The sequence below is a fragment of the Marmota monax genome, unplaced genomic scaffold (assembly GCF_021218885.2).
Source record: "Marmota monax isolate L192 unplaced genomic scaffold, Marmota_monax_Labrador192_F-V1.1 WCK01_AAM20220418_F8-fsc00095, whole genome shotgun sequence".
Taxonomy (NCBI): Eukaryota; Metazoa; Chordata; class Mammalia; order Rodentia; family Sciuridae; genus Marmota; species Marmota monax.
In genome coordinates, this window is record NW_026695244.1 from 1,724,973 (window position 1) to 1,751,152 (window position 26,180).

General features: G+C 34.2%; 1 protein-coding gene and 1 non-coding gene across 4 annotated transcripts in view; both read left to right on the plus strand.

Moving 5' to 3' along the window:
- Bmpr2 (bone morphogenetic protein receptor type 2) overlaps positions 1–26,180 on the plus strand; it is a 185,218-nt gene that overhangs the window by 92,284 nt on the left and 66,754 nt on the right. The window lies entirely within an intron of this gene.
- Positions 12,392–12,464, plus strand: Trnam-cau (transfer RNA methionine (anticodon CAU)). The gene has a single exon. It is a non-coding gene; the product is annotated as a tRNA-Met (tRNA).

The following is a 26,180-nucleotide window of genomic DNA, read 5'->3' on the forward strand; positions in this document are numbered from 1 at the left end:
AGTTTGAATCAAAATATAGTACTCCTAAGGAGGGGAATTTGACAATACTAAGGAAACTGTAGCTGGGCTAAGTGGCAAGTGCCTGCAGTTGCAGCTACTTGGGAGGCTAAGGCAGGAGCATCACTTGTGCCCAGGAGTTTAAGGTCAGCCTAGAGAGACTCTTGTCTCCCCGCAAAATCCCAGAAAAGTACATGGGTGTTTTCTCTTCCACCCAGCATTCCCATTTCTAGAAGCTTATTTGAAAAGATAAATCATTAGTAGTATGAAAATACATAGACATAGTTATTCATTGTGGTATTATTATTTATAACTAATTAATATTGGAAATTACCTATGTAGTTTTTACTTTTGGTATAATGTCATTAGCTACATATGCAGAAAAATTATATGCAAAAATTTAAATCATTTTAAAGGGAAAAGGAACTAATATAAGTAACTTACAAAAGCATTATTTGAGTATATATATATATACTCTTTTGGGGAAGATGATATATGAAGGGTTAAGAGGAGAATTAAACAAATCTTGAACTCTTTTTAGAAGGTTTGTGTTTTAGTAGTATAGTCAAAGCAATTCTGAAACAGTGTAGGTGTATTGTAGTATTATAAATGTATACAGTAGTGTTCTTGGGAGCCAGGTTTCTTATTGAAGAAATAGGGATAAATAGTTACCAAACAGGGGAAGACAGAAGAGAAGCCTGTGCAAATAGATTATAATTCTGGTTACTGATGTGGACTTAGGTCTTTTAAACTATACTTGTTGGTGTGTTAAATACATATATACATGGTTGTATAATAGATATGCATATTTGTATATATTCGTATGTGTATAAATTTATTTATATATACACACTAATTTTTTGACCTTTTTGTTTTTGTCTACTTTTCTATTTTTGTCTTCTTTCTCTCTTTCTACCTTTTTTTTTTTTTTTGTGTGTGTGTGTGTGTGTGGTGCTGGGGATTGAACCCAGGGATTGAACCCATGTGAGGCAAGCACTCTACAACTGAGCTATATCCCTAGTCCCCTTTCTGCCTTTCTTGTTTTATTTTTTTCTTTATTTTTATTTCTTTCCTTCTTTTCTTTTTTTTTTTTTTTAATTTTTTATTGTGGGTTGTTCAAAACATTACAAATCTCTTGACATATCATATTCCACACTTTGATTCTAGTGGGTTATGAACTCCCACCTTCACCCCATACACAGATTGCAGATTCACATCAGTTACACATCCATTGATTTACAAATTGCCATACTAGTGTCTGTTGTGCTCCGCTGCCTTTCCCATCATCCACCCTCCCCCCTCCCCACCTCTCCCCTCCCCTCCCCTCCTCTCTCTCTACCCCCTCCACTGTATAACCCTGAGGGTCTCCTTCCATTACCGTGCAATTTACCTTCTCTCTCCCTTTCCCTCCCACCTCTCATCCCTGTTAAATGTTAATCTTCTTCTCCTGTTCTTCGTCCCTACTCTGTTCTTAGTTACTTTCCTTATATCAAAGAAGACATTTGGCATTTGTTTTTTAGGGATTGGCTAGCTTCACTTAGCATAATCTGCTCTAATGCCATCCATTTCCCTGTAAATTCTATGATTTTGTCATTTTTTAATGCAGAGTAATACTCCATTGTGTATAAATGCCACTTTTTTTTATCCATTCGTCTATTGAAGGGCATCTAGGTTGGTTCCACAGTCTTGCTATTGTGAACTGTGCTGCTATGAACATCGATGTAGCAGTGTCCCTGTAGCATGCTCTTTTTAGGTCTTTAGGGAATAGACCAAGAAGGGGAATAGCTGGGTCAAATGGTGGCTCCATTCCCAGCTTTCCAAGAAATCTCCATACTGCTTTCCAAATTGGCTGCACCAATCTGCAGTCCCACCAGCAATGTACAAGTGTACCCTTTTCCCCACATCCTCGCCAGCACTTGTTGTTGTTTGACTTCCTAATGGCTGCCAATCTTACTGGAGTGAGATGGTATCTTAGGGTGGTTTTGATTTGCATTTCTCTGACAGCTAGAGATGTTGAGCATTTTTTCATGTACTTGTTGATTGACTGTATGTCCTCCTCTGTGAAGTGTCTGTTCAGGTCCTTGGCCCATTTGTTGATTGGGTTGTTTGTTCTCTTATTGTCTAATTTTTTGAGTTCTTTGTATACTCTGGATATTAGGGCTCTATCTGAAGTGTGAGGAGTAAAGATTTGTTCCCAGGATGTAGGCTCCCTATTTACCTCTCTTATTGTTTCTTTTGCTGAGAAAAAACTAAACCAGACAAAGACACTTCAAAGAAAGAAAACTACAGACCAATATCTCTAATGAACCTAGATGCAAAAATCCTCAATAAAATTCTGGTGAATCGGATACAAAAACATATAAAAAAAATTGTACACCATGATCAAGTAGGATTCATCCCTGGGATGCAAGGCTGGTTCAATATACGGAAATCAATAAATGTTATTCACCACATCAATAGACTTAAAAATAAGAACCATATGATCATCTCGATAGATGCGGAAAAAGCATTTGACAAAGTACAGCATCCCTTTATGTTCAAAACTCTAGAAAAACTAGGGATAACAGGAACATACCTCAATATTGTAAAAGCAATCTATGCTAAGCCTCAGGCTAGCATTATTCTGAATGGAGAAAAACTGAAGGCATTCCCTCTAAAATCTGGAACAAGACAGGGATGCCCTCTCTCTCCACTTCTCTTCAACATAGTTCTCGAAACACTGGCCAGAGCAATTAGACAGACGAAAGAAATTAAAGGCATAAAAATAGGAAAAGAAGAAATTAAATTATCACTATTTGCAGATGATATGATTCTATATCTAGCAGACCCAAAAGGCTCTACAAAGAAACTTTTCCTTCTTTTCTTGACCTTCTTTCTTTGAACCTGGGACTTCACACATGCTATGCAAAAGCCCTGAGTTACATTCTCAAACTACATATAAAGCATTGCTACAAAGGACAAAAAGCCAAAGTACCCCAGTAGCAGTAATAATGTTTAATGGCCATATTTTTGTCTCTAATACTATCCTTCACTAGAAGAACTAGGGCTCCTTGAGAGAACAACTTATTCTAGGATGCAAGCAGGGTAGTAGTTTATGACAAGCATGAAATAGAAAGTATTGCCCCCAAATATAATGGATAAGCCTATCATAAGAATGCAGGAGCTGGGGCTGGGGTTGTGGCTCAGTGGTAGAGTGCTTGCTTGGCACATGTGAGGCCCTGGGTTCAATTCTTAGCATCACATACAAATAAATAAGTTAAATAAAGGTCCATCATGGAAAAAAAAAAAAAAAAGAATGCAGGAGCCAGCTTGAAATAACGTCCACAGGCTAAATCTGGGGCGACTTTAGTGCTAAAATAATTAAATATAGTAATGAATTATGAACCATTGGAAGGAAAATGAATTCATGAGTAGAATGTCAAGTGCTAACTGGTAAATATAGGAGTGTTGGAGTTGGCAAATCATCATTCTGCAACCATCACATTAAGATTAGATCTGGGGTTAGGGTTGTAGCTCAGTGGTATAGCACTTGCCTAGAACATGTGAGGCACTGGGTTTGATCCTCAACACCACATATAAATAAGTGAAATAAAGGTATTTTGTCCATCTACAACTAAAAAAAAATAATTAAAAAAATCACTCAAGAGTTATCAAAGGATTGTAAATCAAGAGTTTTAATGAGGAACCAGTATATTTGTATTGTTTAAAAGTGTCTCCAACATAATTGTAAGGGGAAAATTCAGAATATATAAGTGGAGAAATTGGATGACACCTTGAACAGGCCATGAAAATTAACACAATTAACGAAGGGCAGATGGACATCCACAGTACTTAGGGGATACAACATTATTATAATGTTATATTCTGGCCAAAAATGGATATCCTGAATCTCTATTACCAAAGACAGGGGAGGTTATATATTTTAAAATTGTCTCTGTCATATATGACAAAGAAAAGCTATGGAAAAGGTATACATTAAAAGAGGTTTAAAAGACTTGACAGATAAGCAGTACACCTAATTGTCCTTCTGAATGGGGAAAATATGGTAAAGGACATTGTTGGGTCAGTTGACAAAAATGGATGATTAGAGATCAGTTTATTTAAATATTAAATTACTGAAGCTGATAACAATACTATGGTTTTACAAGAATACATCATATTCTTAGAAAATATTCTTAAGAAGTATTTAAAAAATAAAGGGCCATGATATATATAACCTACCATCTAATGATTAAAAAACAAACATAATATGCATGGGTGTGTATGTGTGTAGAGAAAGAGAATAATAAAGCAAATGGGGGTAAATGATAGCAAAGAGTAAATCTGTGTTAAGGTTTGTTTACTCTTCATCATATTTTTTGCAAAATATATTGTAAGTTTTAAGTTTTTCAAATAAAAAGTTTGAAAAATTTTAAAGCTTTTTAAAATTTAAATATAGCACTTTGTAAGAATTCTCTCAGTCAACAAATATGGTGCGTCTATACTCAAAGACCTTCTGTTTGGGATTATTTCCTTTGATTTATTGATGAAACACTAAACTGAAAGCAGTAGAACGTTTCTCTATGCAGACCATTAGCTTTAAAAAACATTTTTTTTGGTTGTAGATGAATAAAATACCTTTATTTCATTTATTTATTTTTATGTGGTGCTGAGGATCGAACCCAGTGCCCCACACTTGCTAGGCAAGCACTGTACCATTGAGCCACAACTGCAGCTCTGACCGTTATCTTTTATTAGGAGATTATTCTGAATTGGGTACATTAATTTTCCTCTAATTTTCATTTGTACATCTGCCTAGATGAAAGAGGTGAAGTACATTTGTATATCATTTTCTTCAAAGATCTTTACATTTATATTACATTTTAGATTACTACCTGGATCTTGGTTTCTGTAATCTTTTGATTTAAAAGCATGAGTATTGCCAACTAGGAATCATTAATTCCCAAGAAAAAGGCAGAGTGTTTAAAGTGCTCTAATTTGGGAGCATTAGCACAGTTTATGTATTTTATTCTTTAAACAACAGTAACAAAATCAAGTTAGTTGAAGTTAGCAAACAAGGTGAATATTGGCTTTTGCATTAATTTCAAGGAAAATAACACTAAAAATAATCACATTTAGCCTGCAAGTGCTAATTGTTTAACCAAAATAATAAAATAGTTTTAAATACTGAAATTTAAAGAAAAAACCTAAAATATAAAATTAAGAAGCAGAGCTTTTTGTTCATGGCCACATAATAATAAGTAAAAAGTTTGCTGATGGTGATTTTTTTTCTTCTTTCAAATTTTATTTTAAAAGTGTATATGTTTTAAAACTACTAAAAACATAGCATAAAGTTATCAGAAATAGAAGAAGAATAATGTAGGATGACTATTGGTGGGAAAGGATACATATTTCTACATTTTTGAATTGGTTGAGTCTTTAAAATGGGCATATATTTGTGTATTACTTATATAATTAAAGTATCACCTGCTTGTTAATTTGAAAAAAAAATAATAGAAAAATGACCATATGCCTGTGGTACCACCTACTCTGGAACCTAGGACCCCACCTCAAAAACAACAACAGCAAAAAAGAAAAAAAGAAAAATGACATAAGTAGAAAGGAAATAAACAATTTCCAATAGTCTCTACACCCATATGCGATCATTGCTAATATTTTCAATATTTTTTCCCAATATTTTCTTTTTAGTTTTTGTATAGCTGTATTAGTAGTATGTATTTTACATTTGCTTTTTTTGTTTAACAAAACAAGAATTTTCCAGATTATTATGTTTCACAGTTGTTAGTTTATAGTTACATAGTATTTCAAATCAACTAGATATTTTCCTTGTCCCTCCTCTTGCTTTTGGGCATTTAGGCTTATTTCCAGTTTTTTATTCCAATGAACATCTTTGTATGTACAGCTGTGTGTAGCATTATAATTCCCTGAATTGGTATTTCTGTAGCCAAAAGTAACAGTGTTAAAGTTATGTATATATCATTAAGTTGCTTTTCAGGTAACTGAAATAGTCACATACATCGGTGATGTATGAAAGTGCACATTTCATCATATCTTTAGCAGAAGTAGTATTACTAAAATAAAACTTTACTGAGAGCATTTTGCAAAATGATTTTCAGTTTTTATTAGAGATTCATGTTTGTTATTTTTAGTTGTCTCATATTTAGTGTCCATTTATAGTATTGTTATTTAAGAATTTTTAAATTTAATTTGTTTTATATTGTGCCTGTTATAGGGTACCATTGCATGTATGTTTTGTGTAATGTTTGAATCAGGTTTAGTGTATCTATTTCCTTAATGATTATTTTTGAATAAAGAAGCAAACTAACTTTGAGAAAAATGATTTTTACAATAGTCTGAAATCTGGTCATCTAACCCCTTTGTCAGTTTGCAGAATCTACATTTTAAATGATAATAATAAAAATATTTTAATATGCAAAATTTTTGTTTATTGCAAAATCTTTGAAGTTCAACTCTTCCTAATGAAACACCTTTAATATCTATCTTTCAATAAAAATTTAATGCTCATTTTATAGTGTGAAAATTATACTTTAATTAAGGTACTAAAATATTCATTACTCAATTTTCTGAGAACAGTATTAATGAAACATTAGCTCCACACCTCACATATCATTTTTGTGATGGATTATAAAACCTCGTTTTTGTACAATATTTTATACTTTCAGAGTTCTGTCACATAAATTCTTTTTTTTAAATTTTTAAATTTTTTTTTTAGAGAGAGAGAATTTTAATATTAATTTTTTTTTTTTAGTTTTCGGCGGACACAACATCTTTGTGTGTGGTGCTGAGGATCGAACCCGGGCTGCACATGCCAGGCGAGCGCGCTACCGCTTGAGCCACATCCCCAGCCCCACATAAATTCTTTTAAGATGTCATCTTAATATTTAAGTAGTTCAATCAGAAATTAACCCTTCTGTCCTAATGAATAGGCTTACTATTCAGGAGAAATGGTCAATGAAGTGGTTGTATTTCTCAAGCAGAGCTGATTACAGCTTATTTTTCTTTAACTTTTTGCCTGTCATTTCATTGGTAGACAACAGTAAGTATCAAGTGTTCATATATTACGCTCCCTGCAAAAATTTAATTTTTTTTAAAATTTGAATTTCAAGCTCTATAAAGGGTTACAAAAAATTGTACAAAGAACTATCCTTTACCCAGATTTACCTGTTGCTAGCATTTCGCTTTATTTTCTTATCATTGTTCTACCCTGTAGATACATATACATTTTATTATTTTTTTCTGAACATTTTCAAATAAGTTGCAGGTATTACATCTAAATTTTAACATGTTTTGTAATTGTCTCTTTACCTACCTTTTCTACTAAACTTTGAAGTGCGTGGTGATAAGGACTTTTTAAAATGCCCTTTTGTCTTCATAATGACTAGTGCAGTGTTAGGAACATGGAGGGCAATAAATGTTTGTGGGATATGTATTAATTAATATGTAAATTCTGAAATATTGTCAAATGCTGGGAAGTAATGTTTTCTTTTTAATCTGTCAAGATTAAATAGATCCATACAGTGGATCAGTAGTTTTTGAAAGCTGGTCACTGCCTGACTCAGTGGCACACACCTGTAATCCCATTGACTTGGATGCCAAGGCAGGGGGATTGCAAGTTTAAGGCGAGCCTAGGCAACTGTCTCAAAATAAAAAATAAAAAGAACTTGGCATGGTGACTCATACCTGTAATCCCAGCAACTCAGGAGCCTGAGACAGGAGGATCACAAGTCAGACTCAGCAGCTTAACAAGACCCTAAGCAACTCATTGAGACCCTGTTTCAAAATAAAAAATAAAAAAGGATGGGGATGTAGGCTCAGTGGTAAAGCACCCCTGGATACAAGAAGAAAAGAGAGAGGTAGGGTTGTAGCTCAGTTCAGTGGTAGAGCACTTGCCCAGCACATGTGAAGCACTGGGTTCCATCCTCAGCACCACATTGAATGAATGAATGAATAAATGAATGGACGGACGCACGGACGAATGAGTTGTGTCCATCTACAATGAAAAATATATTTTAAAAAAAGGAGGGCTGGGGTTGTGGCTCAGTGGTGGAGCATTCACCTGGCATGTGCGAGGCCCTGGGTTCAATCCTCAGCACCACATAAAAATAAGTAAATAAATAAAGGGTTGTTTTTTTTTTTTTGTGTGTGTGTGTGTGGTTTTTTTTTTTGTTTTGTTTTGTTTTTTTTTTTTAAAGGAAAGCTAGGGGAAGGAGAAAGGGAGGGGAAAAGGGAGGGAGGCAAGCTGGTTGTTGTCTTCAACTAAAAGGGCAAATGCAGCAAAATAGTTTATGGAATAGCAAGTGCAGATAAAAACAAAAAACTAATTATTAACTCCTTCATTTTGATTCATATTTAGTTCCCCTTATCCCCACCTCAAAAAGGAATCATCAGTTTTCAACTTTTAAAGTAAAGCGAAATATAGGAAACTTTTCCTAAGTAGTTGCTATTATGTGATCTCATTTCCAAACAAGCCTACTTGTTATAGCTTGTTTTATTACTGGTAAGGAAAAGGGTTATAAGTTTAATGGCCACATAATGAGGTTATATTCTAGGGAATAGCAAAGGGCATTTAATGTTCTCTGTTAAATCCCAATCATTTCCCTATTGTTTTCAGCTGAACAATTTACTTCCTTAGTTCAGTCCATTCATTGCTGTTTGTTGGAATGACATCTTTCTTATCAAGTATTCACTTACACAGTCACAACCCAATTGAGTGGTCAGACCAAGTAACAGTAGAAGAATATATGACTCACTGAGCATTATAGGTTAGATTTCTCTTGAGAAAAGGCCTTTCTTCTTTCAAGTTCAGTTGACACTGAAGACAATAAGGTACTTAGTAATAGAAACTAGAGCATATAATAGCAGTGATCCTTGAGAATGATACAACAGGAGTTTTTTGGGGAAATATGACAGACCAACCACATGACCATAAATGAATATCTGTAATTGTGCTGAACTAGGGTCTCACATTATAATCAGTCCTATCTGTAAATCTCCTATCTTGTGTTTTTGTAACTCAATTATAATTTTTCAAAGATTTTCTTTTTTCTGGTGAGTCTATGTTTCAAAGTTGTTTGTCTCTCTTAAGGGAAATAGGTATTAAATATGACTGCTTCCATTATATGGGAATGTTAAAAAAAATAGAAGCCAGTAGTTCTGAACTTGTTTAGTACAGTAATAAGTAGACCTACCTTTAGACAAAATGATGTAATTAAGGAAGATTAGGTTCTTTACTTCCCTTGAGATCTTATTCTCTGACCGCCCCACCCCTTTTTCCTTAGAAAACTCTCTACTGTGCCCAGTGCCCTGGTTTGAATCTATTAACTTTTTCAGTCACTTTCTTGCTTTCCCTCCCATCAATTCATCCTGTTCTTAGTCCTGTTTCCCTGGTCTTAAGATGCTGGTGGTAGATAACCATTTACTGGGTCTTTATTCATAAAATACTTGCATTAAACTTAAGATTCTTAAAGAATGTTATTACAGATAGGATAAATCTAGTAGTGAAACTTTAATTTACTATTCAGATTGTAGATTATGCAGGATTATAGAGTTATTAAACAGACTGAGCAGTCTCTTTAAAGTAAACCTTTAAAGGGAAGATTTAATATAAAATCTTCTCTAGCTGATCTAGTTAAGAAGTTAACAAGTGAACTCTTACCTCATGAATAATATTTTGAGTACCCAGTATGTCCCAGATACTGTTCTTTTAGTGTTCTATATGAATTAAATTTTTTTAATTTAACCGTTATAGAAACATTGTGAAATGATTACTACATATTCTTATTTTATATTGACTCCACTGAGGCATATATGTAAACCTAATTTACTTAAAATTGCACATTTTATAAGTCACAGAGCAGGATTCAAACCCAGATGTTCTGGCTCCAGAGTATTTGTTATTAACCATTATATTCCATACACAAACAAGGGACCCATTTATGTTTGTTTCGTTTGGCTAGGGAGAATTTTTTTGAAAAATTCAAGGACCCTGCATGATGTTCACCATAATCTATACATGATTAAGTATTATAAAATATTTTCTATATTCACATGACATTTTATTATTTAATATTTTCTTCAAATTATCTTATTAAAATTTGTATGTATTTTAAAAGGAAACTTCCCATCATTACTGTAAGTGGAAAGCCAGCATCATAAGTAGATAGCAACTTTAAAATTTATTTAAGAATAAAAGTGATGAAAAAAAAAAGAAGAAAAGTGATGAAAACAAAACTATATTAACTAGCTAGATATTGCTTGCTTAAATATCTGAGGCTTGAAACTTTCTCTGTGTTAAAAAGAAAGGATAGCAAATGTTTGACAAGTCATGAACTTGTACCAGGTTGAGATTTTTCTTCTCAATAATAAGAAAAGAGAAAGAAAAACTTTCACTAATACAGGTCCATGTACTACCTAAAACCAGAAGTCTTGACTCTGCAGAGCTGAACTAAATATATTTTGAGGTATCTTCCAATCATGAGTTTTTGTAGTACCTACTCTGTTTAAAAAGAATATCAGTCTTTAAGTAAAGATATTCATATCTACAATATTCTTTTATTTTCTTATACCATTAAGAAATTTTTAAAAATGTTTTTATTTTAGTTGTTGATAGACCTTTATTTTATTCATTTATTTATATATAGTGCTGAGAATCAAACCCAGTGCCTCATACATGCTAGGCAAGTGCTCTACCACTGAGCCACAACTCCAGCTCCCATTAAGAAATTTTTATGCTTATGAATTCCCAGAGTTTTAAAGAAATGTATAATTATTGCAAACTTTAAAAACTTATTAGAACAATTTTGTGATAAGATTTCTAGAATTGATATAGTTAATGTTTCTACCTATAAAACCAGTAGTTTTGTGTATTTTTTAAAAATTAAATAAATGTAATTCATTCTATGGAGTAGTTTTTGGTGAAAGTCAGGATATAAATGTAGAATATTTTCATTTTCTTTTATTTAGTTATTAATAATTTTGATGGTCAGTTCAAATTGATGAGAAACAAAGATCCAAGTTGCGTCTAAAACTAGGTTTAAGAAATTACATTCTAATTTATTCTGTGCTCTTAAGATTAGAAATGTTAATTTCCAGTATCTGGCAAGAAATGTCTTAATCTTATACAAGCTGGAAAAGAAGGCCTTCTTTCAAAAAAGCTAATATTGGTATAGGACCACTGGTGGGTTAAGAGCTATTGTGCATTTAAAGTATTTTTTTCAATGTTACATTTTGTTGTTGTTATTTGTTTTTGTGGCACTGACATTTGAACCCAGGGCCTTGTTCATGCAAGGCGGGCACTCTATGGTTATATCCTCAACCCACTTATTTAGTTTTTATTGCTTCTGTGACAGCATTAAAGTGATTGAATAAACAGAAAATGAGAAATAAGGATGGCTTAAAGTCCTCGTTTATTACATCAAGAAGCAAAACAAGGTGTTTTTAAAAATATTTTTTGTTTTGTTTTAGATGGACACAATATATTTTATTTTTATGTGGTGCTGAGGAGCGAACCCAGTGCCTCACATGTGCTAGGCGAGCGCTCTACCACTTGAGCCACAACCCCAGCCCAAGGTGTTGTTTTATGCTTATTAAAAGTATTGATATAGAAGAAACAGAACAACATAAATAAAAAAAGTATCCTTTAGGAAAATATGAATTCTTTAATGTAGTAGTAACAAGATTATATATTTGCACATTATGTGATGTTGATCTGATACTTTTCATTCTGCAATTTTGCTCACTGTGCATTATTGAATGCCAATTGCATCCTGTACCACCTATGTGTCTTGCTCTCTGCTCTCAAAAAGTAATTCTTTTTTTATGTTTGTGTTTTTAAAAATTTATATTATTTTACGGACAAAGTAAAACATGTTGACAAACCTGGCTTTTGCTAACAAACTCAGTGGAAGCTTTTCATCTGCAAAATTTAAGTCCCAAGCATGTTTGGTGAAATTGAATAGTATTTTAAAATAAGTGTCTTCTGAAAATTAGATGTAGATCAAGAAATAATTTCCATGTCTTTATTTCAACAACTGCAATTTTTCTTGTCTTTAAGGATTTCCAATTCTATGTGTGTTCCTCTTTTAATGACTTAACTGTGCCCAATTTTTTTGTAAATATGCTCTCTGCCTACTGAACATTTTCTATACATTTTCATATAGAAAAACTAATTATCCATTTAATAAATATGTAATGGTTTCAGATGGAAATATACTATGGTCCTCTGACATGAAAACACTTCAAATACAGTCAGAAACAAAATGAAGCTAGCCATAATTTAAATAGCAGAGGTTGTTAAAATAACATTAAGTCGTAGTTGGCTGAGAATGTACTGACAATTGCAAAAATATTGTTAAAAGTACTTCTTGGATGGGCTGGGGATATAGCTCAGTTGGTAGAGCGTTTGCCTCATGTGCACAACGTCCTGGGTTCAATCCCCAGAACCACCAAAAAAATAAATAAATAAAAGTACTTCTTGGGCTGGGGCTATAACTTAATGGCAGAGCACTTGCCTAGCTTGTGTGGGGCAGTGGGTTCGATCTTTAGCATAAAAATGAACAAATAAATTTTTGTCCATCTACAACTACAACTAAAAAATAATTACTTCTCAAATTGTTTCTTTTTAAAATGTACATTCTCTACTAGCCATAATATGAAATTATTTCAATCAACTGCTAAAAAAAAAAAAAAAGAGGATCATCAAATGGAGAGAAGCATAGTCACTTGATTCTTTGGGAAGCTATACTGAATTAAGAGCATAGGCTATCAGTTCAGTGCCTGATAGCCTAGGATTTTTCTAGGAGAGAACTGTCTTTAAATCTTTTTAGAAACTATTACAAATATCTTTCCTAATTTCATATTACTTTTACCAGAAAGAACGCTTTGTTGCTAATTTTTATTTCTTATATATTTGAACTTACATTCTGTGATTTTTTTTTTTTTTTTAGTTGTGGATGAACACAATACCTTTATTTATTTACTTTTACGTGGTGCTGAGGATCAAACCCATTGCCTCATATGTGCTAGGCAAGCATTCTACCACTGAGCTACAAACCCAGCCCTGTGATTTTTTTACTCAAAGTTTTGCTGTTCTCTTTCCTATGAAATATACAGTTCCTGTGCTCTTTTATGTAGCTGAGAAACAGAACAAAGATAGTATTCCTCTATCTTTCATACCCAGAAAAAAAAAGTGTTGTTTATTCTTGAACAGACGATATTCTGCTTTATTTTTCTCAAGTGTATGCTTTTTTGGGGGATACCAGGGATTGAACTCAAAGGTACTCAGCTACTGAGTCACATCCCCAGCCATATTTTGTATTTTATTTAGAGACAGGGTCTCACTGAGTTGCTTAGCACTTCACTGTTGCTGAGGCTGGCTTTGAACTTGCTATCCTTCTGTCTCAGCCTCCTGAGACGCTGGGATTACAGGTATGCACCACTGCACCTGGCTTCAAGTATATTATTTTAAAGGTGTTTAGCAATAAGTAAAATATAATTGACCTTATTACTCCTGGATTCTGCATTTTTTCTGTTAATTGCTAAAATGTATTTGTAACCTCAAACCAATACTTGTGATGTCTTCATGGTCATTCAGAGACATGTGCAGGGTAACAAAAATTTTGATTTGCCCTAGGTACACATTCCTAGCTGAGGTCAAACAAGGCCATGCTCTGCCTTCTTCTTTCAGTTCTCATGTTGTAAACAAATGCCTTTTCACAGTAAATGTAGTGCCACTTTTAAAATTTTTTTCATTTTTGTGCTTTTTGTTGATGATTTTGAGGTTTAAAATGGCCCAGAAGCATGATTCTGAAGTGCTTTCTAGCATCTCTACGCAAAAGAACGCTGTGATGTTCCTTCAGGAAAATGTGTGAGTTTTAGTTAAGCTTCATTCAGGCAGGAGTTCCAGTGCTGTTGACTGTAGCATAAATGTTAATGAATCAACAGTATACTATATATTAAATAAGGTAACTTTAAAAAATATAAAAGAAGGCTATATATTGATGAGTTGATGAAATTCTGTGTTTTAGTTAGAGTTTTTACTGGTGTGACTAAAAGACCTGTCAAGAATCATTTTAGAGGAGGTAAAGTTTATTTGGCTTATGTTTCAGACTTTCCAGTCCATAGACGGTCAACTCCATTGCTGTGGGCCTGAGGTGAGGCAGAACTTTGTAGCAGAAGGGTGTGGAGGTAGAAAGCAGCTCCTGATATGGCAATCTGGAAGTAAAAAGAGAGAACTCCGCTCACCAGGGCCAAAATATAAACCCCAAAGGCATAACCCCAGTGTTCTCTTTCCAGTCATACCCCACCTGCCTATAGGTATTGCCCAGTTAATTCATATTAGTGGATTAACGCACCGATTAGGTCAAGGCTGTCATAACCCAGTCATTTCTCCTCTAAACTTTCTTGCATTGTCTCACACATGAGCTTTTGGAGGAATCTTATATGTAAAACATATAACATATTGTGACTAGGAGTTCATAGGATTCTTTATTTTTTTCCAAAAGTAGTTGTTCAGTATTTGTGTGTGTATATGAGCCTTTATAAAATATAACCACTGCAAATAATGAAAACCAAATGTACCTATATTGTAGTTAGCAGTTCCTGACATGACTCACATTGACCCCTGCTTTCTTTTATAATCCTCTTCCCCTGAATGGGGGCTAGACCTAATGACTTGATTTTACCAAACAGAATGTGACAAAAGTGATGGGTTCTCATTTGTGTATGTAGATTTTTAAGACTATGTCTGCTACCTTGCTGGTATGCTTTCTTTAACTGTCCTTATATGTTTATTGTAATGATGAGGAGCACCTGACAAAGAACTGAGGTCAGCAACCTGCTAAAAGCCAGCAAAAACAAAAAAACAAACAGAGGCCTAGTGTCTGACAGTTTGTGAGGAACTGAATCCTATTGACAATCATAGAGTGAGCACAGAAGCAGATACTTGAGATGAATATGGCATTGACCTACACCTTGATTGCAGACTTGTGAAAGATCATCTTTGAAGCACTTAGCTAAACTTGCATGGATTCCTATAGAAACTAATATAATAAATTTTTTACCTAAAGACTTATTAAAAAAAAAACAGCAGTGTAAGTTCCCAATAAAATTGAGTGGAAGGTACAGAGATTTCCTATATACTCTGTTCCCACATGCAGTCTTCCATGTTATCAATATTCCAATTAGAGTGGTGCAAAATATGGTTAAATATTTGTATGTATGTATTAAGACCTCTAATCATATGCTTTAGGTGGGGTGGGCAGTAACAAGCAGCACTGTACTTTACCTGTTGACCCTGTTGGCAGCTTTTCCCCCTATTTTAATTGTTATTTTCACCTTCGTCTTCTTTTTTATTTTATTAGTTGTTGATGAGCCTTTATTTATTTATATGTGGTGTTGAGAATCAAACCCAGTGCCTCACACGTGCTAGGCAAGCACTCTACACTGAGCTACAACACCAGCTCCCTTCTTTTTTTTTTTTAACCCTTTCTATTTGAAAATAGTGGCCACAATTCCTTCCTTTGTATTCCTGCTTTTTCACGTGAAAATTTCTGAATATGGAGAAAAAAATTAAGAATATTAAATTACATTTTCTTACATTTCTGTGTAGATTCAATAATTACTAACATTTTCCAAATTTTCTTCTTATCTTTCTCTGCCTCAGGATAGATTTATAGTTATTCATATAGGTATGCATACATTTGTTTTTGTTGTGGTTGATGTTGAATCATTTGAAAATAGCTGTAAATAACATGTATTTCTTAAAAATACAAGACACGTACCATTGTCAAATTCAAAGAAAATTAGCAACATTTATATTTTCTGGATCTATTTATGTTACAGATTATAAAATTGATGTTTTGTCATTCTGTCCCATTTATTGGTTGTCATTCTTGTGTTAAAAATATTTTTTAAAAGTATTACTGTGGACTTGTATATTTTTATTTTAATGTTTAAATTACCCTGAATTTGGTTAGAAAAGTCCCTTTAAGCTGGTCCTATATCCATTTTTTCAATAACATTTTTTTGAGATATGGTTCACATACAAGATACAAGATGTTAATGTATACATTTAGTATATGTAATTCAGTGTTTTTTTCATATATTTACAGAATTGTTCGAAAATAGGCTCCACCTATTTCCAGTACATGTTCATCACCTCCCAAAAGAAACATTAGCAGGCCATTAGTATGCATTTTCTATTATTTCTTGCCCCGCAAGCCCTAGCAACCACTCATCTACTTTTTGTCTGTATGGATTTGCTTGTTTTTGTCATTTCCTGTGAAAAGGTATGTGGGATTTTTATGCCTGACTTTTTCCACTTAGTTAGTATGGTTTGTATCACTGTGAAAAATATCAAAGAAAAACAGCTTAAAGGAGGAAAGATTTATTTCAGCTCTCAGTTTCAGAGGTTTTAGTCCATAGTTGCTTGGTTGCATCACAATGGGCTTGTGGTAAGGTAGAATATTGGTAGCAAAGCTACTCAACTCTGGATGGCCAAGGGGGGTGGTATTGAGGGATTAGGGGCTAGGGATAAGATTTACCCTTTAAAGGCATGTCCCCAATGACCTACTTCTTTCAACTGGGTACCACTTCCTAATAGTCCATTTAACTACAGATTCATCAATGTAAGCATACATTGATGAAATGAATGCCCTCATCATACAGTTACTTCCCTAAAGTCTCACCTTTGAACATTGTTGCACAGGGGACCAAGCCTTCAACACCTGAGCCTTTGGGGAGAAATTTTAGATCCAAACCATAACACAGAGTATGTTCAAGGTTCATCTGTGTTTTAGCATATATTAATATTCATACTTTTTATGGCTAAATGTTTCATTATATTAATACACCACTTTTTATAATTTATCTACCAATTGATGGATATGTGAGTTATTTCTGATTTTGACTGTTATGAACATTCGTCTACAAATTTTTATGTAGATATATGTTTTTATTTCCGTTGGTCATATACTCAGGAATAGAGTTGCTAGGTTTTATGGTAACTATATTTAGCTTTTCATGAATTGCTGTACTATTTTCCAAAGCAGTTATACCATTTTATAGTTCCACGAACAATACGTAAATTATTCAATTTTTCCATTTTTATGCCAACATCTATTATTGTCCATATTTTTTTATTGGTTGTTTAAAACATTACAAAGCTCTTGACATATCATATTTCATACATTAGATTCAAGTGGGTTATGAACTCCCATTTTTACCCCAAATACAGATTGCAGAATCACATCAGTTACATATCCACATTTTTACATAATGCCATATTAGTAACTGTTGTATTCTGCTACCTTTCCTATCCTCTACTATACCCCCTTCCCTCCCCTCCCATCTTCTCTCTCTACCCCATCTACTGTAATTCATTTCTCTCCTTGTTTTTTTCCCATTCCCCTCACAACCTCTTATATGTAATTTTGTATAACAATGAGGGTCTCCTTCCATTTCCATGCAATTTCCCTTTTCTCTCCCTTTCCCTCCCACCTCTTGTCTCTGTTTAATGTTAATCTTTTCCTCCTGCTCTTCCTCCCTGCTCTGTACTTAGTTGCTCTCATTATATCAAAGAAGACATTTGGCATTTGTTTTTTTAGGGATTGGCTAGCTTCACTTAGCATAATCTGCTCTAATGCCATCCATTTCCATGCAAATTCCATGATTTTGTCATTTTTTAGTGCTGTGTAATACTCCATTGTGTATAAATGCCACATTTTTTTTTATCCATTCATCTATTGAAGGGCATCTGGGTTGGTTCCACAGTCTAGCTATTGTGAATTGTGCTGCTATGAACATCAATGTGGCAGTATCCCTGTAGTATGCTCTTTTAAGGTCTTCAGGGAATAGTCCGAGAAGGGCAATAGCTGGGTCAAATGGTGGTTCCATTCCCAGCTTTCCCAGGAATCTCCATACTGCTTTCCAAATTGGCCGCACCAATTTGCAGTCCCACCAGCAATGTACAAGTGTACCCTTTTCCCCATATCCTCTCCAGCACTTGTTGTTGTTTGACTTCATAATGGCTGCCAATCTTACTGGAGTGAGATGGTATCTTAGGGTGGTTTTGATTTGCATTTCTGCTAGAGATGGTGAGCATTTTTTCATGTACTTGTTGATTGATTGTATGTCCTCCTCTGAGAAGTGTCTGTTCAGGTCCTTGGCCCATTTGTTGATTGGGTTATTTGTTATCTTATTGTTTAATTTTTTGAGTTCTTTGTATACTCTGGATATTAGGGCTCTATCTGAAGTGTGAGGAGTAAAAATTTGTTCCCATGATGTAGGCTCCCTATTTACCTCTCTTATTGTTTCTCTTGCTGAGAAAAAACTTTTCAGTTTAAGTAAGTCCCATTTGTTGATTCTTGTTTTTAACTCTTGTGCTATGGGTGTCCTATTAAGGAATTTGGAGCCCGACCCCACAAAATGTAGATCGGAGCCAACTTTTTCTTCTATCAGGCGCAGAGTCTCTGATTTGATATCTAGCTCCTTGATCCACTTTGAGTTAACTTTTGTGCATGGCGAGAGTAGGGGATTCAGTTTCATTTTGTTGGATATGGATTTCCAGTTTTCCCAGCACCATTTGTTGAAGATGCCATCCTTCCTCCATTGCATGCTTTTAGCCCCTTTATCAAATATAAGGTAGTTGTAACTTTGTGGATTGGTTTTTGTGTCCTCTATTCTGTACAATTGGTCCACCCGCCTGTTTTGGTACCAGTACCATGCTGTTTTTGTTACTATTGCTCTGTAGTATAGTTTGAAATCTGGTATCGCTATGCCGCCTGATTCACACTTCCTGCTTAGAGTTGCTTTTGCTATTCTGGGTCTTTTATTTTTCCATATGAATTTCATGATTGCTTTATCTATTTCTACAAGAAATGCCATTGGGATTTTGATTGGCATTGCATTAAACCTATAGAGAATTTTTGGTAATATCGCCATTTTGCTGATGTTAGTTCTGCCTATCCATGAACAGGGTATATTTTTCCATCTTCTAAGGTCTTCTTCTATTTCTCTCTTTAGGGTTCTGTAGTTTTCATTGTATAAATCTTTCACCTCTTTTGTTAGGTTGATTCCCAAGTATTTTATTTATTTTTTTTGAGGATATTGTGATTTCCAGTTTCATTCCGTTATGATCAGATAAAATGCATGGTATTATCTCCACCCCTTTATATTTACTGAGGGTTGCCCTATGGAATAATATATGGTCTATTTTTGAGAAGGATCCATGTGCTACTGAGAAAAAAGTATATCCACTTGATGATGGTTGATATATTCTATATATGTCAGTTAAGTCTAGGTTATTGATTGTGATCTTGAGTTCTATAGTTTCTTTATTCAACTTTTGTTTGGAGGATCTGTCCAATGGTGAGAGAGGTGTGTTGAAGTCACCCATAATTATTGTGTTGTGGTCTATTTGATTCTTGAACTTGAGGAGAGTTTGTTTTATGAACGTCACAGCACCCTTATTTGTTGCATAAATATTGATAATTGTTATGTCTTGTTGGTGAATGGTTCCTTTTAACAGTATATAATGTCCTTCCTTATCCCTTTTGATTAACTTAGTCTTGAAGTCGATTTTATTCGATATGAGGATGGCCACCCCTGCTTGGTTACGAGGACCGTGTGCGTGGTATATTTTTTCCCAACCTTTCACCTTCAGCCTGTGTATGTCTTTTCCAATCAGATGTGTCTCCTGGAGGCAGCATATTGTTGGATTTGTTTTTTTAATCCATGTTACCAGCCTATGTCGCTTTATTGGAGAGTTTAAGCCATTAACGTTTAGAGTTACTATTGATATATGGTTTGTACTTCCAGCCATGTTTGATTATTTATCTTTTTTTTTTAATTTAGTTTGTTTCTCCATGATTAGCTTTGCCCCCCGCCCTCTGTCTTTACTGAGGTACTTCGCACTGTTGGTTTTGGTTATTGTTTTTCATTTCTTCCTCGTGTAATGTTTTGCTCAAGATGCTTTGCAATGCTGGTTTTCTGGCTGCAAATTCTTTTAACTTTTGTTTATCATGAAAGATTTTTATTTTGTTGTCATACCTGAAGCTTAATTTTGCTGGATACAAAATTCTTGGTTGGCATCCATTGTCTTTCAGTGTTTGAAATACGTTGTTCCAGGATCTTCTCGCTTTCAGCGTCTGTGATGAAAAATCCGTTGTTAACCTTATTGGTTTACCCCTGAATGTAATCTGCCTCCTTTCTCTTGTAGCTTTTAATATTTTCTCTTTGTTCTGTATATTGGATATCTTCATAAAAATGTGTCTTGGCATTGGTTTACTGTGATTTTGTATGCTCGGTGTCCTGTATGCATCGACAATTTGTATATCCATTTCCTTTTTTATTTCTGGAAAGTTTTCTATAATTATTTCATTCAGCAGATTGCTCATTCCCTTGGTTTGAACCTCTATACCTTCCTCTATCCCGATGACTCTTAAGTTTGGTTTTTTTATGTTATCCCATATCTCTTGGATGTTTTTCTCGTGATTTTTTACCAGCCTTTCTGAGTTGGCTAGACTCTTTTCAAGATGATATATTTTGTCTTCATTATCTGACGTTCTGGCTTCTACTTGCTCCACTCTGTTAGTGATATTCTCATTTGAGTTTTTAATTTGGTTTATAGTTTCCTTCATTTCTAGAATTATTGTTTGATTTTTTATAATCTCTATCTCCTGATAAAGATGCTTATTTGCTTCTTTTATCTGTTTATGTAATTCACTTTCAATGTGTTCTTTCACTGTTTGAATTTGCTGTCTCATATCCTCTTTAAGATTCCATTCCATCTGTCTAAGGTATTCCTTGAGTTCTTTATTTGGCCATTTTTCTGATGCCTCTAGGTCCTCCTGAATATTTAGGCTGTCCTGCATTGTTTGTACTCCTTTTCTTCCTTGCTTTTTCATGCTGCTCATGTTACTTCTTGTTCTGTTTGACTGCTGAGTTACTGTTTACTCCTATAAATTTATTTGCTGCTGTCACCTCTGGTTATCTCCTCCGCCGCATTCTGGTGACGTCAGTTCTCTGCCTATTGTCCATATTTTGTATTATACTACCTTAGTGGATGTGAGGTGGTATCTCATTTTTGTTTTGGTTGCATTTACCTAATTATTGATAGTGTTGCTGTAGTTTGAATCTGGCCTTTTTCTCAGAGGCCCACATTTTAAAGGTTTGGTCCCTGCTTGATCAGTTAGGAGGTGGAGGAAACTTTTGGAGGTAGGCCCTACCTAGTGGGACATTTTAGGTCACTGGGGGTGTACTCTCAAAGGAATTCTGGAACCCCGTCTCTTCCTCTTCCGACCCCCCCCCCAAAAAATAAAAAAAGAAACACCATGTCCTGGCCATAAGATGGCCAACTTTGCTCTGTCATATGTACTTGCCTCCCCACAGGACCAAAAGCAATAAGGCCAACTGAACATAGATGAAACCTCCAAACTGTGATGCAAAATAACTTTTCTCATTATAAGTTGACTAACATAGGTATTGAGCATCTTTCCTTGTACTTATTTTCTTTAGTGAAAGTTAATTCAAATGCTGTGCCCATTTTAAAATTGTGCCTTTGTCTTTTTATTGTTGTAAGAGTTCTTTTTGCATCCTGGAAACAAATATCCTGTCTGACATATGATTAGAAAATATCCTTTTTCTGTTCTCTTGCTTGTTATTTCACTTTCTTGATAGAAGACTTGGAATTACACAAGGTTTAAATTTTGACAAAATTTGGTTTATCTATTTTTTTTTCCGTTTGTTGTTTGTGCTTTAGAAGTCTCATTTATTTATTTATTTATGGTATTGGGGATTGATCCCAGTTTACCATTGAACCACATCCCCTTTTTATTTTGGATAGGGTCTTGCTAAGTTGGTGAGGCCAGACTTGAGCTTGTGACCCTCCTGCATTAGCCTCCCACGTCCCTGGGATTATAGATGTGTGCCACCATGCCCTTGAAGTCATATCTATGAAACCATTTCCTAATACATAGTCATGAAGACTTACTTCTTAGGGTTTTATAATTTAGGGTCTTATATTTACATCTGTGATCCATTTTGAGTAAATATTTGTATATTAAATAAGGTATAGGATTTCAACTTTATTCTTTTGTTTGATATCCAATTTCCCATTAGCATATATTAAAAAGACTATTTTTTCCCCATTGAATTGTCTTTGTACTCTTGTCAAAAATCAGTTGGCTGTATACATGAGGGTTTATTTCTGAACTCTCATGAATTAGGTGAGTAAACACAGGCCTCTGCTGTTTTCAGCATTTTGTAGAATGAAAAACAGTTCCCCAAAGATATGTGTGAGGTTACCTTATTTGGGAAAAGCATCTTTTTGTATATGTGATTGATTATTAAGGATCCTGGGATGGGTGATTATACTGGATTATCTGGGCATGTCCTTATAAGAAAGAGATATTTGGCACACACACAGAAGAAGGCAAATGTGACTAGGAAGACAGAGTTTAGAATGATGCACCCACACAAGCCAAGGAATGCTGGCAGACACCAAAGGCTTGGAAGAAGAAAGTAATGGACCTTCCCCTTAGAGCCTCTGAGGGAATCGCAGACACCTTAATTTGACCCAGGAAACTTAATTCAAATTTCTGTCCTCTAGAACAAAGACTTTAATAAATGCATTGAGTTGTCTGCAGCTACATTAAATTTGGAATCCTAGCCATATGAGAATCTGGAAAATGTAGGGTTTATCTTCCTAGCCCCTGTGAATATTAGGAAGGCACAGTAGAATAAAGGCAGAATGGATTTTGTTTGTTGTGGTGCTGGGGATTGAACCCAGGGCTTTGTGCAGAATGGATATTAAGGAGCAGTTTACCATATCCCTCAAAATATTTTTCCTCAGTGACACAATGTAAATTTCTGGTATTATGACCCTTATAGAGAGGAATCAGGAAGTAGACCAGAGTGAAAAATGGATGATAGAGGGTGTTTCACTCCAGTTTGAATTTTTGAGTCTCTCTCATTATTTGTTTTCCTAAGAACCAGTCACAGTCTAGTTATGTCATTGCCCTTCTGTGCCCTGAATTTTATTTTTCATCTGCTCCCTGCTCCTTCCTGCAGACACATTTTAGTGTTTCTAGTCCCTGGACTCTGATGATGTGTCTCTCTAACACACATACAAACATCTTTGGGATATTGTCATGCACTTCCCTTTTTCCTACCACCCTACTGCACCTTCATGCTTGTGATTCAGCATGTGTATCTGCTCCTACTGTTGGCAGCATAGGGTCTTTAGAAAGTTCTTAAATAGCTTCAAAATATCTGAGCAACATTTCTCAAGCATTTTTGCTTGTGTAAATTTTGGAGAAACAAATTAACTGACTTAGCTGTTTTACATGGCATATAATACAGTAGCCTGAATTAACTCTGCTACTTAAGCATTTTAGAGTCGAAGCACCCAAGACATACAAACAATTATGTTGTTCTAATATATAAAAGTCTTATCCACTAAAAAATTATGGCATGGTAATAAATAAACAATTAGCTATGACACAGGACATGGTGATTATGTGATTTGACAGGTGTTAAAATTGTTTAGTAATATTCTATGAGCATAATCCATGTGATTACAGATGGCAGAACAAATATTTCAGATAATCAAAGAGACCTTCCAGGAGTATAGTTGATATTACATGTGCTGTGATGATTCTGATTCATTTATATATTTTGTGATTAATAACTGTTTGAAAGTGTTGGGATAAATTGCATCCTATATTTTTCTTTTCCTGAATCCATTAAATGGAAAGAAAAACCGAGAGAATATATCCAGCAGATATTGGAACTGTATCAGATTTTATTTTTTAATCATTATATTCCTCTGGAGTTAAGATATCTAAATTCCCAGCCCAGAATTTCCATCTCTGAGGTGTGTATAGAGGGGTGTGGGCTGATGGGGGATAGGAGAGTAAAGGAAAATTTTCACTGAATATCTTGAAGTTTTCATGTCAGTGTATCACCTACCCCAACATATTAAAAAGATGTTTAAACTTCAGAAATATTGTAAGTGCAGAATATATCAAGACCTAATCTGGATTAATAATATTATACATCAGAGAATGGAATTTATACTGAAAGATTTATTTGCAGATAGTTTCTTTTTAAATATATTTTTAAGTTGTAGATGGACACAATACCTTTATTTTTATTTATTTATTTTTATGTGGTGCTGAGGATAGAACCCAGTGTCTCACCCATGCTAGGCGAGCACTCTACCACCGAGCCACAACCCTAGCCCTTGAAAGATGTTTTATTGCGCTTGAAAGAAATGTGTGATCCCACGAGTAAATAAATACAAGACATTTTTTTAAGACTTACAAGGAAGGACGGTAGAAAGGGACAGACATTATTGGCCTATGTACATGTATGATCACACTACTGGAGTGACTCTGAATCATGTACAGCCAGAGGAATGAGAAGTTGCATTCCATTTGTGTACTGTATGTCAAAATGCATTCTACTGTAAAATCAATCAATCAATCAATTATTATTTTTTTTAAAGACAGGAACTAAAAAGAACTGTGGTAGTGGGGTTTGGGGGAGCACAAGAGTATTCCCAACAGGTTGTTTGGGACCCATTGGTCAATCTTCCAAACTAATGAGTCACTGATATGACATTCTCTCACTATTCTAGTGTACTTATTTCCAGTGTGATCTTATCAGTGCTCTCCACATTCATTCATTGATTCATTCATTCAGTAAGCAGATATTGAATAATGTTATGCATGTAAGTCACTGTGTAAATGTGAGGTGTAAGAAATGATACACTTTGTTTTCTTATTCTCTTTATTAACCTCATCTATGAACTTATACCTGTTGGGGATGGGAATATAGGGAAGAATACGGAATGGGCAGAAGTCATATCAGTAATTATAATATTATGAAATAAATGCTAACATTATCTATTAAGCACTTTATTTTTTTTTAAATTTTTTATTGTTGGTTGGTCAAAACATTACGTAGTTCTTGACATATCATATTTCACACTTTGATTCAAGTGGGTTATGAACTCCCATTATTAAGCACTTTATAAATGCTGAAAATTATATTATTGAGTTTTATCTTCGTGTGTACATATATACCCTTAATGTTTTAAAAATTAAAAATTGTCTTCTGAAAAAAGTGAGATCCATCCTTAGATTTTTTTTTTTTTTAGTTGTAGATGGACATAATACCTTTATTTTATCTGTATGTGGTGCTGAGGATTGAACCCAGTGCCTCACACATGTGAGGCAAGCACTCTACCACTGAGCTACAACCCCAACCCTCTCTTAGATCATTTTTTAAATTGTGATAAAATACATGTAATATAAAATTTATCATCTTAATCAGTTCAGTAGTAGTAAATACATTTATATCGATGTATAATGTATCTCCAGAAATCTTTTTTTTTTTCCTTGCAAAACTGAAACTCTGTACTCATTAAAAAACTCTCTGCTGTTCCCTACCTGTAATCCCTGGAAACCCTCTCTCTTCTACTTTGTCTTATGAATTTGACTACTCTAGTTACATCAAGTAAGTGAGGTCATACAGTGTTTGTATTACTCTTAGGCATTTTGTATACACTATTTTTTTGTTACCCTTAGACATTTTGTATATACTATTTTCTTTACTTTCTTTTCATATTTGAAAGAGAAAGTTATTTGAAAGTAAGAGAAGTTATTTAAAAATTGAAAATTGTACAACTAAGGGAACAAAGGCAAGGAGTATGAAATTTAAAAAGTAAAACTCAACTGTAATTAAGAAATTTAAGTCATGGTAGATGGAATTTCCTATACAACCTGAAGAAAAAAATCGGTATATAATTGGGCTAGGAAAATATGCTAAAGATAAAGGTAGATCAGAATTGCAGTTTAACATTTATGTACCTGACAAAAGGTACATAAATTATTATTTTATATCTTAACCCACAAAACAACTGAAGTGCTATGCTTTAAATAAATAAATGTGATTAATGTTTCTAATGTTAAAAATGTATGCTAGGCTGGGGTGTAGCTTAGAGGTAGAGTGTTTGCCTAGCATCATCATTATTATTCTGTAGCTAATAACAGGTTTCTAGGCAGTACTTGTAGACTCCTTTGTTTAGGTATCAATATGTTTTCAATTGTGAGAAATACATGGGTAGAACCAAAAAATTTTATTCTAAGCTCTTCCTAAAT